Source organism: Bidens hawaiensis, unplaced genomic scaffold (genome assembly GCF_021521415.1).
Source record: "Bidens hawaiensis isolate Kalapana, Puna unplaced genomic scaffold, B.hawaiensis_p1.1 tig00009039_1, whole genome shotgun sequence".
Lineage (NCBI taxonomy): Eukaryota > Viridiplantae > Streptophyta > Magnoliopsida > Asterales > Asteraceae > Bidens > Bidens hawaiensis.
Window position 1 is genome coordinate 285800 of NW_027491661.1, and position 14417 is coordinate 300216.

General features: G+C 38.3%; 1 pseudogene; it reads left to right on the forward strand.

The window, feature by feature from the left end:
- Positions 1–4780: 4780 nt before the first annotated feature.
- LOC143530807 (leucine-rich repeat extensin-like protein 4 pseudogene) lies at positions 4781–6057 on the forward strand (annotated as a pseudogene).
- The last annotated feature ends 8360 nt before the right edge of the window (positions 6058–14417 follow it).

Here is a 14417-nt window from a genome sequence, read left to right on the forward strand (position 1 = left end):
ATCCGTGGTAAGTTAGCGGTAAGTACATTTTGGGATGTTACATTATCAATATCTAAATGCATATATTAAGGAACAGTACAATTTCTAAGGATGGATTCATATAAACCAACTCACCCTCCGAAGTAGACTTCCCCAGGGAGTATTGTAGTACATAAACAAAAGTTATTGTTTTCTTTTATAAAGTTTTATGCAATTTAATTGGCCGCGTTGACACCATTCATTGACTTGATCAAAAGCATACGTCTGGGTTTTTGTCGAAATCATGTGCAGATAGTTGACCCAGAAAAGATTAGAAACGCTTACGTCATTCCATAATTAGTTAGATTGGGGGTATGAATTAATTTGACATTGGCCACCAAATACACGGTTTCGAGTTTGGTTTGAGGTTTGGGTCAGTTTAGGACCTTAGGTTGGACCTCAAGCACGTTTAACTAAACACGGGGTGTTTAAGTCGATACGTGCTCACCTGTTTATCTCTTAAAAGTTAAAAGTGGTATTTTATAGCATAACACAAAAGAATCGTGTATTTTATGTTAAAATGTGACAGATAAAAGAGATATAAGTTTTATGCTTTTCTAGTTTAAACTTAATGTTATCATATAAGTTTGTTCGATCTTTTTTAAATAGTAATTTAGAATATTAACAACCAAAAAAAAATATATTCGGGTTAAATTCATTGTGTTCGTGTCAACTCATGAAATTCATTTAGTTTCGGGTTCATAATTTGGACATGATGTGGGTTTGTGCGAAAAAAATGTTAGGCGTGCACCAAGTTTAACCCACAAACTAGACTTACTTAACACATGCCGGATTTGAACACGCGCTTGCATGCACACACATAGTGGAGGGTTCGTGCAAAAACCACAAAGTTACGAGAAAATTACTATCAATCAGTCATTTTTTTGAAATAATTTATTTTACTTATAAGGTTAGAAATATAAAAAAGTTTTAAAAAGTTTAACCCACAAACTAGACTTATACTTAACACATGCATTTTAGATAAGCGGTTTTGATCATGTGCGTGAACACACACACGTAGAGGAGGGTTCGTGCAAAAACCATAAAGTTACGAGAAAACTACTACCAATCAATCATTTTTTTGAAATAATTTATTTTAATTATAAGATTAGAAATATAAAAAAAATTTAAAATATGTAATGTATTAAAACAAGTCGAGCCCGTTTCATGGTTGGTTCGGTTCGTTGGCTCGGTGTATATCTATCTGTAATAATAATAATAATAATAATAATAATAATAGTGTGTGTTTACTTTTTCAACAAAAGTATATGAACAATTATTATGCTTTTTGAAACTTGCAATATGTACTTTGTCAATGCATGCAATATATATTATATACCTAGCTTCTGAGAAGATTGGGGGAAGGAATTGATCAACTAATTTGGTGAGAAAATCCTTTCATACCTATTTCGATCCCAACCCAATACCTAATAAGTTATTTAATCTCCAACTTGATGCTTCTATAATCTATATATTACTTTAATTAAATCTTCATTAAACTCACAATAAAATTTTACTGCCATACACAATTAATCAAAACCCAACTTAGACTTTTGTCATTTAATTTTCTTTCATTACCTAACATGTAAGCCAAAAGCAAGTAGGACTTAACCAGAGAGATGGCTCAGGTGGTGGGTATGACCCTTGTATCATAAGTGCCCAAAAGCAATTTGCTCTCTTCTGAGGGCACTCTCTAATATTACAATGAAATGAATTGGGTTATAGGGTCATGCATGACTCAAGCTTGGTATACAACCAATGTAATAATAAAAATGATTTTCTCTAACTAAAACTGATCTCCATTAGCAGCGTCAAAAACTTGATTTGTATTATAGCTAGGCTTAAACTTTTAAATGTTTATAGGGAGTTAAGGACTAGACACAATTATGCAAGAATGTGTTTGGTGTCAAACTCGAGAGTGATCAACCGAGTATTTCAAACAAAAGTGTTGTTAATATGCAACCTAGTGAAAAGATATAGTTGCTCTAAAGTTTAAACTATTTGAAGTTACTTATAAGTTAAAATATAGTAACTTTGGGTGGTAGATGTTCAAGGTGGTGAATTTGTTAACTTGATCTTATACGCCTTTAGCGGTTTCATTGCTAATGACAACAAATATGATCTACGAGGAGGGCCACGAAGGTATAATAAATTTCTCATTAGGCATCTAAACTAAAACTATTAGATCGAAGGCTAACACGAAGGTCTTTTCACAAACCACACAATATGCTTGATTTGATATTATATCTAGCCAGGTTGAATCCCTCGTCCGAGGTATCCAACTTTCTAGCATTCAAAAGTTGACACAAAAAAATCATCATAGTTGATTTCTAGACAATCATATGAGATCATGTGCACTAGATTCATGTGGAAAGTCATTAGTGACAAAAATTGAACAATATAATGAAGTGATGGACCCCTAAAAGTGTATACAAATTGAAAAATAAAAAATAAAATTATTAATGCTAAATGCGAGACGAACAGAATATGAAGCTTGATCTTCTCCAATCTTATTGTAGTTAAAAATAACCTTTTCATCTCTCCTTGAAATCTAAAATAACCTTCTCTAAATAATGACTATGCCTGCCAAAAAAAAATGTTTTTAAATAGTTCATATATAACCATAATTTAGGGGGCTGTTTGGTAGCCTTTTAATTGTTATTAAGAGGCTACCTTTTAAAAGCTCATAACCTCTTAATGGTTACCTTAATGGTTAACAGGTAACCATTAAGAGGTTATGAGTCATTAAGAAGTAACTTCTTAATAACTGTTAAGAGGCTACCAAACAGCTCCTTAGTTTTGGTAAGTCATGACTTAAGGGTAACTACTGAAGCCATCAAGGAGAATATAAAGTAACGATAGCCATATCGAGAGATAGTGGGTGATACCGTGATAATTTCCATATATCATAATAAATTAATAATACACAATACGTTATAGTACGGTAGAACAAGTGACAAAATAACGAAATGACAATCTAGTGGATTTTTGTATATATAATATATACTATATGATTTGAAACTTTTATTCATGAACTTATTGTACATGCTTATAAAGTAGAGATAACAATGAATATGCCTCAAGCAAGAATGTCATGTCTCTCGAGATACATAAAAAGTCGTTTAGTAGCGACTCTAGCTCGTGGGGTTTCTGAAGCATGTGGTGGAGATCTATCGTGCTAAAGTATGGTTATAAAATAGATAATATGAGAAAATAATAACATGATTTATGACGAATTGAGTAATTGACGTAATATTTTTAGTTACACCAGGAATAATAAAACAATCCTAGGCAAAAGAGTACGATGTGATAAACTAAATCATGACTAACATAGTGTGATGTTGTTACCAATAATGACTTTCCCCAAACCGAATATATATGGAGCAACATCATATATCTAGTGGGACCGAAGTCAAGAATTCATGACTCAACCTACTTACAAATATTTAATATTCTATCCTCATTTCCATCTCTATAGTTATATAAAAAAAAATTACATTTGTCTCTATTGCTTAATTAAATAATATTCTTTTATACTTTTATAATTACAGTTTTCTCTTTCTCTACTAACAACCAATTCAGTAAATATTAAAAAATAAATAGTGACAAACTTTGTTTCCTCAAATTTACAAAAAATCATTATCTTTTCTCTCTTAATCCTATAATTTATAAACTCTCCTTCAATATGTGGTGAAGCTTATTGAGTGGCCCAGATGAAAAATATGAAGGTCCTAAACCGGCCAGTCTGATAATGAAGTCTTAAATGATACAAATGGTTCATACTAGTTATTTTGTTGTTAGTTTAGCTGTTAGTATTTAATAGCTTTAATTTCTTATGTAATTTATTTTCGGTCAGTTAGTAAAAACCAAAAATTTCTTATACTTTATCTCGATTTATTGTATGTATCGATAAAATTTACCAATATAAACATATTATGAAATATTAATGCACATTCTAAAATAAATAAAGTAACAAAAAGAAGGTTTGCGCATCCCTTTGGTCGTGTCATCTCACATGACCAACCAGAACTCTACCAAAAAAAAGGCATGACTTTATCTTTGTATTTTATCATAATTATTAACCATATATTCATGCATCTACAATTAGTAATTTATTTTTCTATTTTAAAACCACTTTAAGGATAAGTTTAATGTTGTTAAGGTTTCATTCTCCTTCAGAAATGTGCAAATTTGATCTTTCGTAATTTAAACTCATGTTTTAAAAATGTTTGATGATTATAAAAATGCATCATTAAACGACTGTCATTATGCAGACTTTTCTTTTTAAATATTGACCAAATTATTTAATTTCTGTCCACTTGGTTTTTCTGACCACAGGTTAATTTAGTAATATTCCCATTTTCCACCAATGACATGTGAGAAAAAGACTTAATAATATTTGTTATGACTTAGTCCTCGACGCTTTCCTACATCAAATAGTTTGTGTAGATGTTCAAACATTTGTAACTAGTTTTATACTTATATGGTGGACGGGTTGCTCATTTAATATTTGGAAGTATCCTTATCATATATATTTCAATTGATGACTATTTCAAAAGATTATAACATATTTAAAAATATTACAATTCGGACATCTTAAAATATAAACCGTCTAATATGTATTTAGAAAGTTTTTGACTGTTAAAATAAGGCTCGTGGGTGTAGTTGTGTGTATCAATGTCACCATCGATGTTCAACCACCTTAGCTTTTATATCAACAACACAACCCTAAACTCCATTTAAATGCTTTCATTCCTCTTCATTAATCACCCCAAATCAAGATCTAAAAATGACCACTCTACTCTCACATCACAAATTTGCCATTCTTGTTCTTTTATCTTTCCTCGCAACCCTCTCTCATCAAGCAAGCCCTCCCCCGAACCCGAGACTCAAAAACGCCTATTTTGCTCTCCAAGCATGGAAACATTCAATAACCGAGGATCCTCGAGGCTTCACTTCAAATTGGTACGGCTATGATGTTTGTAACTACACCGGGGTGTTTTGTGCACCTGCTTTAGACGATCCACATATCACCACAGTCGCTGGTATCGATCTCAACCATGGAAATATCTCGGGATCCCTCCCAGAAGACCTAGGGTTACTCACTGACTTGGCACTGTTCCATATAAACACCAACAAGTTCTGTGGAACAGTACCAAAGTCTTTTGAGAAACTGCGTCTTCTCTACGAGCTTGACATAAGTAACAATCGTTTTTCTGGTGATTTCCCGTCAGTCGTGCTTTCACTTCCTTCTCTCAAATTTCTCGACATCCGTTTCAACCAATTTAATGGCAGCATTCCTAAGGAGCTATACGACCTTAAACTCGACGCCATTTTCGTCAACAACAACTTATTCGAAGTCAGTCTTCCCAAAAACCTAGGAAACTCTCCGGTTTCTGTTATAGTTTTCGCTAACAACAAAATCAAAGGTTGCTTACCATCAAGCATCAAGAAAATGGCCAAAACTTTGAATGAGATCATTCTACAAAATGTGAGTTTAAGTGGTTGTTTAACATCCGACATAGGATCATTAAAAAACCTAACAGTCTTTGATGTGAGTTTCAACTCACTTGTCGGGTTATTGCCCGAAAGCATAAAAGAAATGAAGAGCTTAGAGCAGTTAAATGTAGCCCACAACAAGTTTTCCGGCGACATTCCAGACAGCATTTGCTCGTTACCACGGTTACAAAATTTCACGTACTCATACAATTACTTTGAAGGTGAGCCCAAGATTTGTTTGAAATTAAAGGACAAAGATGACAAAAAGAATTGTATTCCGGATAGACCGAAACAACGTGAAGAGAAGGAGTGCAAAGCGTTTTATACCCGTCCGGTGAACTGCCGTGGCTGTGGTGATCCTCCGCCGCCACCTCCACCACCACCTAAGGAGCATTGGTTTCCACCGTATGGCTACTACACATCGCCGCCATTGAAACATTAAATAAAAAGTATATCAAATGACTTTTGAATATTGATTTAATACGTATAGACGAATAAGAAATTTGGATTTAATTTTCGTGTGAGATATGTTGATGTTAACGTGTTACTTTTCTTAATTGTTATTGTAGGGGTATGGTACTAAAACCCGGTTCTACGACCCTAAATCTATTATGTTTGGCTTATTTTATTACATGGACTAATACAATGTTATTGGGCTGAGGGGGTTTTGTGGAGGTAACCCTAATTGGGCTAGGCCCATTAGAGTACCATGATGGTGGCCATGAGACTCTCTATATAAGGAGGTCTCTACCTCCTTATTAAGAGGGATGCTCAATAAGAGCCACCACCACCTTTTTGTGTCTGTGAACAAGAAATCCTCAGGATATCTTAGCAGTCGCCTCCACACCCCCGAAACCATTGCAGGTCCCAGCATTGCAGGTCACAGGCGCTGCCGCAGAAGAAGAAGATCAAGACGTGGTTCGTTCATCTCGAAAATCCGTGGAAACATCGTCATGGATCAGGTAAGATTCATTTCGTGTTTCGACATTGGCGCCATCCGTGGGACGGCAACGAACTGCCCTTCGATCTTCATCTCGGCTGTCAGATCTCTCCCAAGAAAAACACAGGTCTGGAAGTTTACAGAAAAAGGCTTCAAAGCTTGTTCTATTAAAGCTCAAAAAGATCCATAGATCTAAAAAGAGGCTTCCAGATCTGGGCAAGAAGAAACGGCCTGATTCGAATGATCAGGTCTCCGGATCTGTGATGGTTTTAAATCTGCTCCAGGCTTCAGATCTGTCCAGATCTGATTTACAGATCTAGGTCTAGATTACAGACCTGGATTTTAGGTCTAAAGTTGCAGATCTGACTCTGAAATTGCAGATCCAGAAATTACCAGACTTCCACCGCCATGTACGCGCGCCCGCGGATTCTCACTCCACAGCCGTGCATGTGCCGCCGCGGAAACCACCATCTGGGCTTTGCGCAAGAGACCTCCGCCATGCACGCACACACACGAGTCACCACTCCATCACCGTGCATGGGCGCATCAGGCCTCGCGCCAAACTTCAAGGTTGGGAATCCTCCTAATATCCCATATGGCTACGCGCCAAACCTCAAGGTTGGGAATCCTCCTAATATCCCATATGGCTACGCGCCAAACCTCAAGGATGGGAATCCTCCTAATATCCCATATGGCTACGCGCCAAACTTCAAGGTTGGGAATCCTCTAATATCCCATATGGCTACACGCCAAACCTCAAGGTTGGGAATCCTCCTAATATCCCATATGGCTACGCGCCAAACTTCAAGGTTGGGAATCCTCCTAATATCCCATATGGCTACGCGCCAAACCTCAAGGTTGGGAATCCTAATATCCCATATGGCTACGCGCCAAACCTCAAGGTTGGGAATCCTCCTAATATCCCATATGGCTACGCGCCAAACCTCAAGGTTGGGAATCCTCCTAATATCCCATATGGCTACGCGCCAAACCTCAAGGTTGGGAATCCTCCTAATATCCCATATGGCTACGCGCCAAACCTCAATGTTGGGAATCGTAATATCCCATATGGCTACGCACCAAACCTCAAGGTTGGGAATCCTAATATCCCATATGGCTACGCGCCAAACCTCAAGGTTGGGAATCCTCCTAATATCCCATATGGCTACGCGCCAAACCTCAAGGTTGGGAATCCTCCTAATATCCCATATGGCTACGCGCCAAACCTCAAGGTTGAGAATCCTCCTAATATCCCATATGGCTACGCGCCAAACTTCAACACGCCAAACTCAAGGGTTGGGAATCCTCATACCACATGCTCATGCACCACATATGCTCACGCATCACATATGCTCACGCATATTACACATGCTTACGCATCACATGCTCACACATATCACAGTCTACACGCACGCGCATGCAACATCTGCGCGTGGCGCATAACACATACCAAAGTCTACGCGCACGCGCATGCAACATCTGCGCGTGGCGCGGGACATAAAGTAGCTCGTAAGCCGCCTCACGCGCAAGCTCCATTACAGCTCATAAGACGCCTCGCGCGCAAGCTGTTATTATTCTTGCAGCCCGTAAGTCGCCTCACGCGCAGGCTTTTATTATTCACACAGCTCATAAGACGCCTCGCGCGCAAGCTGTTATTATTCTTACAGCCCGTAAGTCGCCTCACGCGCAGGCTTTTATTATTCACACAGCTCAAAAGACGCCTCGCGCGCAAGCTGTTATTATTCTTATAGCTCGTAAGACGCCTCACGCGCAGGCTTTATTATTCACACAGCTCATAAGACGCCTCGCACGCAAGCTGTTATTATTCTTACAGCCCGTAAGTCGCCTCACGCGCAGGCTTTTATTATTCACACAGCTCATAAGACGCCTCGCGCGCAAGCTGTTATTATTCTTATAGCTCGTAAGACGCCTCACGCGCAGGCTTTATTATTCACACAGCTCATAAGACGCCTCGCGCGCAAACTGTTATTATTCTTACAGCCCGTAAGTCGCCTCACGCGCAGGCTTTATTATTCACACAGCTCATAAGACGCCTCGCGCGCAAGCTGTTATTATTCTTACAGCCCGTAAGTCGCCTCACGCGCAGGCTTTTATTATTCACACAGCTCATAAGACGTCTCGCGCGCAAGCTGGTATTATTCTTATAGCTCGTAAGACGCCTCACGCGCAAGCTTTTATACTCACAGCTCGTAAGCCGCCTCACGCGCCAGCTCAATTATTATTCTCAAAGCTCATAAGACGCCTCTCGCGCGCAAGCTTTATTACTTTCACAGCTCGTAAGTCGCCTCATGCGCCAGCTCAATTATTATTCTCAAAGCTCATAAGACGCCTCTCGCGCGCAAGCTTTATTACTTTCACAGCTCGTAAGTCGCCTCACGCGCCAGCTCAATTATTATTCTCAAAGCTCATAAGACGCCTCTCGCGCGCAGGCTTTATTATTCTTAGCTCGTAAGTCTCCTCTCGCGCGCAGGCTTTATTATTCTTAGCTCGTAAGTCGCCTCTCGCGCGCAGGCATTATTATTCTCAAAGCTCATAAGATGCCTCTCGCGCGCAGGCTTTATTATTCTTAGCTCGTAAGACGCCTCACGCGCAGGCTTTATTATGCTACAGCTCGTAAGACGCCCCTCGCGCGCAGGTTTTATTATTCTCAGCTCGTAAGTCGCCCCGCGCGCCAGCTTAATTATTACTCTCAAAGCTCATAAGACGCCTCTCGCGCGCAGGCTTTACTATTCACGTAGCTCGTAAGGCGCCTCACGCGCAGGCTATATCATTCTCAGCTCGTAAGACGCCTCTCGCGCGCAGGCATTATTATTCTCATAGCTCGCAAGTCGCCTCTCGCGCAGGCTCTATTATTATAGCTCGTAAGCCGCCTCACGCGCGGGCTTCATTATTTTTACAGCTTGTCACCATCATGGGGAAAACCTCCCAAAACTCAGACAATAAAGACAAGGCCAAAGAAAAGGGAAAAAACCGCCTCACACCTTATAAAGTCCAGCGCTCCACCTAGACGCTTACGCGCCCAGGAGCAACACTGGACTTGGGGGGCTTGTAGGGGTATGGTACTAAAACCCGGTTCTACGACCCTAAATCTATTATGTTTGGCTTATTTTATTACATGGACTAATACAATGTTATTGGGCTGAGGGGGTTTTGTGGAGGTAACCCTAATTGGGCTAGGCCCATTAGGGTACCATGATGGTGGCCATGAGACTCTCTATATAAGGAGGTCTCTACCTCCTTATTAAGAGGGATGCTCAATAAGAGCCACCACCACCTTTTTGTGTCTGTGAACAAGAAATCCTCAGGATATCTTAGCAGTCGCCTCCACACCCCCGAAACCATTGCAGGTCCCAGCATTACAGGTCACAGGGGCTGCCGCAGAAGAAGAAGATCAAGACGTGGTTCGTTCATCTCGAAAATCCGTGGAAACATCGTCATGGATCAGGTAAGATTCATTTCGTGCTTTGACAGTTATCAACTTTTGTTTAAAGTCTGTTTTTGTAATATTGACGGTGATTATTTTAGTTTAATGTGAATATATTAAATATTTTGGTATAATAATGGTATTATTTATTGGTCAATTTATGGTTTAATATATTTCACCTGAATATTTTAGTTTCAAACTTTCAATTGATATGATATTATAGGCTAAGGAACAAGGAAAGTTAGATAACAGGTTAAAATGTGTATCATTAAAAAAATATAGCTTTTAAAAAAGGTAGCTAGAGTCTAGTTGACTCTTTGTTAATTCATCAAACATCAATTAACGTGTTTCATGAATAACAATCAGCTATTTTTCTTCTTTAATAATAATAATAATAATAATAATAATAATACAAATTTAGATTGTTAGATGATAATGCTTGGCAATAATTTAATACAAATTTAGTAAAATCTATTCTTCTTCTTATTATTATTATTATTATTATTATTATTATTTTGTTTTTGTCTTTTCGTTTCGTTTGTAACAAAAATTATGCAAATATCTTATCGGTCAATACCATTGTGATCGGTTTTGCAATGCTAAACAAAATAAAATGTGATATAATTTGGAATTTTCAAAATAAAAGGCTAGTGTAACAAAATATTCATGGATTGGAAAACTGACAAGAAATGGACTGTTTCTAAATTCTAATAATTAATATAAATTTTTTCTTCTGACCAAAAAATATATTATCTTACAAAGAGTATTCTCCCATACTAAACTAGTTTTAACTAGTTTAAAAATACAAAATTTGATAATTAATTTAAAATTACAAAGTAGTTTATAAATGAACTTCTTAACGTTCAAATTGAAGTCGAAGTAGATAAACAAAATTTTGGAATTGCAAAGTGCCGGCTCTATTGGGTTATGGAAGTGGTCTGGACTAGAAAAATGTGTAGAGCCCTACAAATATTTCTAACCCAACTAACAATGCTGTTTTTGTCTAAGGAAGTTAAATGTAAATGGGAGGGCCGTTTTACTTGTTCGTTTGCTGGATTCAGACAAAAGTAGAGGTGCAAAAAAAACCCGAACCCGGAACCGGACCCGAAAAAATATCCGGAACAGGTTTTTTTATACCCGGGTTTTTAATACCCAAACCCGTACCCGACCCTACCCGTAGGGTACGAATAGGGTATGCATTTTAGTACCAATACCCGTACCCGGAACCGGACCCGATTTATACCCGGTAACACCCGAAAACCGGAAGCGGTTCCATACCCGGAACCGGGTTTTTCCAATACCCAAAACCAGGTTTTCCAAATACCCGATCTATACCCAAAATTACCCGGAAAATACCTGAAAAATACCCAAAAATACCCCTAAAAATTGTAACCACTTAAAAAAATCCAATCTATACCCGAAAAAAACCCAGAAAAAACCCCAAAAATAGGGTTTTTTCAATACCCGAAAATAGGGTATTCAAATACCTGGTTTTAAAATACCCGGTTCTATACCCAACCCGAACTCGATGCATAGGGTATGGTTTTTAGAGACAATACCCGGACCCGAACCCGACCCGGGTATTACCAATACCCGGTCATACCCGAACCCGGTTCCATACCCGAACCCGGGTATTTGAAAAACCCGATTTGTGCACCTCTAAATGTCACACCCCGACCAATAGCGGCGGAACATGCCGAGGTGTAACGATTGTCCATAAGCACATGACACTAATTAAAGTGACAGTATTTAATAAACTCATTTCATTTCACAACATCGAAAATGTCACATAACAATTATCCATAAAATAACCATAAACAAGATATCACAAAATATGGCAAATTTGATATTGTTCATTTTTACTAATATCCTAAGGTCTTTGATGTCGTTTTCTTCACAATCATAAATCAATCAAAATGCAAACCTGCAACATTTCATAAAATAAAGTTTGTCAACACAAAGGTTGGTGAGCAATTCATAAGTTTAATCATATTAGTATATAATAAAGATAGCCACAAAACTTACATACGAAATGTAAGGCCCCGTTACCGGTAGCACTACTTTCGTGTTGGATTTACTCATAAACACAGTTCTAAATATCAGAGTTAATTAAAACATTTACGCGGAATATAAAACTTTCATAAAACATTACATAATTCATAACTTGTCTCAAAACATCCTTTGTCTTTCAACATTAAAGCATTAAAATTAAAACATCATAAGTCTTCAGATGCCAGACTCTTATTCAGTGCCACGTGTCTCCTCAAGCGAGCTGCCTCATCCTACTCACCTGCGTGCATACTAAAAGTCAGCTACGCTGAGTGAGTTATAGTTAATCACATAATCATACAATACATTCTTACATTTCATACTTAACCTCTTAACTTTCTTTTATACACACCTAAGTGCTTTTACTTTCATTTTTACCTTCATACTTTCTTACATACATAATCATACGTTTTAAAGAGCCTTTCGCCCTATAACCTCACAGATATTATAAGGGTCTGGTCCCTAGTTTTCGAATATTAGAAGGGTTCGATTCCCTAACATCACAGACATTATAAGGGTCTGGTCCCTAACATCACAGATATTATAAGGGTCTGGTCCCTAGTTTTCTAATATTAATAGGGTTCGATTCCCTCGTCGTTACCATACAACCATACATCATACCTCGAGTATTATTAGGGCTCGGTACCCTCCTTCCTCGAATATTAGTAGGGTTCGGTTCCCTAGTTCTCGAATATTAGTAGGGTTCGATTCCCTCTTCGTTACCATACAACCATACATCATACCTCGAGTATTATTAGGGCTCGGTACCCTCCCTCCTCGAATATTAGTAGGGTTCGGTTCCCTAGTTCTCGAATATTAGTAGGGTTCGATTCCCTCTTCGTTACCATACAACCATCCTTTCCTTCTTTTATTAACTTTATCACATTCATACACATAAGCATACATAACATACTTACCTTATACCTAGCATTACAACCTGACAGTACGTGCAATATCCGAAGATCGTTCACGTACCATCAAGCAATCATTCATTCATATCACATATGGCATACACTTATCACTTAGGATAAATGTATTAATCAACACATCAAGTATGCACACAGCCCCGAAAACATAACAAGGAATGGGGCTAGAAACTCACCTGAACACGGTTACGTTCACCGTTAATCGTAATCCCTTTCTTCAGTTGTGCACGACTGACTGTATAACAAGTATACGTATCAAACAACTATCACTACTCATATCATCTTTCTAGTCTTAACTACTACCCACAACGAACGGGGGTCCGGGGGCAGCGCCCCTGGCAGCGGGGTCTAGGGGCGGCAGCCCCTAGCAGGGTCCAAGGGGCAGAGCCCCTGGCTGGGGTCGAGCTGCCAGGTCAGCTTGGAAAAATTTTATTTACATTAACGGTCTTAACACATTTTTCATTAGTTTTTTTTTTAATTTATTTTCTAATCGAACTTGGCTTTAGGCGAAGTTAAACATTAGGCGAACTTAGCTTTAGGCGAAGTTAAACCTCAGACGAACTTAGCTTTAGGCGAAGTTAAGCCTCAGGCGAACTTAGCTCTAGGCGAAGTTGTCATCAGGCGAACTTAGCCGTAAGCGAAGTTATCAATTAGGCGAACTTGGCCTCAGGCGAAGTTATCGCTTTGAAGGCGAAGTTATCGCTTTGAAGGCGAAGTTGCCCAGTTGCAGGCGAAGTTGCCCAGATCAGCCGCTGTTTTGGTTTTTATTGAGCATTTTGGCGATTTTAACACCCTTGTTAAGGTTCGACATCACCCACTACGCTTCCCGATCATTTTCGGTCGTATCTACACTATAAAACTTGGATCTTTAAACTTCAAAGATCAAGAATCATACCTTTCTGAGCTTGTTTGGATCTTGTTTAACTTGTTATCACAACTAATCGCTCTCTCTCTCGGATCTGGCTCGGTTCTTCCCTCAGCCGGCGGCGGTGTTGGTGTGTGGTGTGTGTGTTTTAGAGTGTTAGAGAATATGGTGAAATGAAAGATATTTTAGAGTTTAGGGGATATTTATATCCCTTAAATCCCATGGACCTAAGGCCCATTCTCATTTAACCCATCTCAATTAATCCAAGTCCATGATCCGCTCCTTACTCGATATCCAATAATTAACGCGAAATCACTAAACATAACTTTCTTTATTCAACATTAAAATTTTAGGATGTTACACAAAACGATAAATAAAAGTGGTAATTTGGATAAATAGATATCGCTACACATTAGCGACACCTAGCTATAAAGTGATGCCAAATAGTCTAGGATTTTATAGTTATTGTTAATTGCATTATGTTAACGACACCTTACTATAAGGGGATGCCAAATAGTCTAGGATTTTATAGTTCCACCAACCAAAAGCGATAAACATATAGGCATATAAGCATAGAACACCAAATCGAGCAATTATTTAGGTAAAGTATACAACTACGTTTGTGGTTTAAGATTCAAATATAAAGCATTTTGTTGAATAAGTATGAAATTCCAC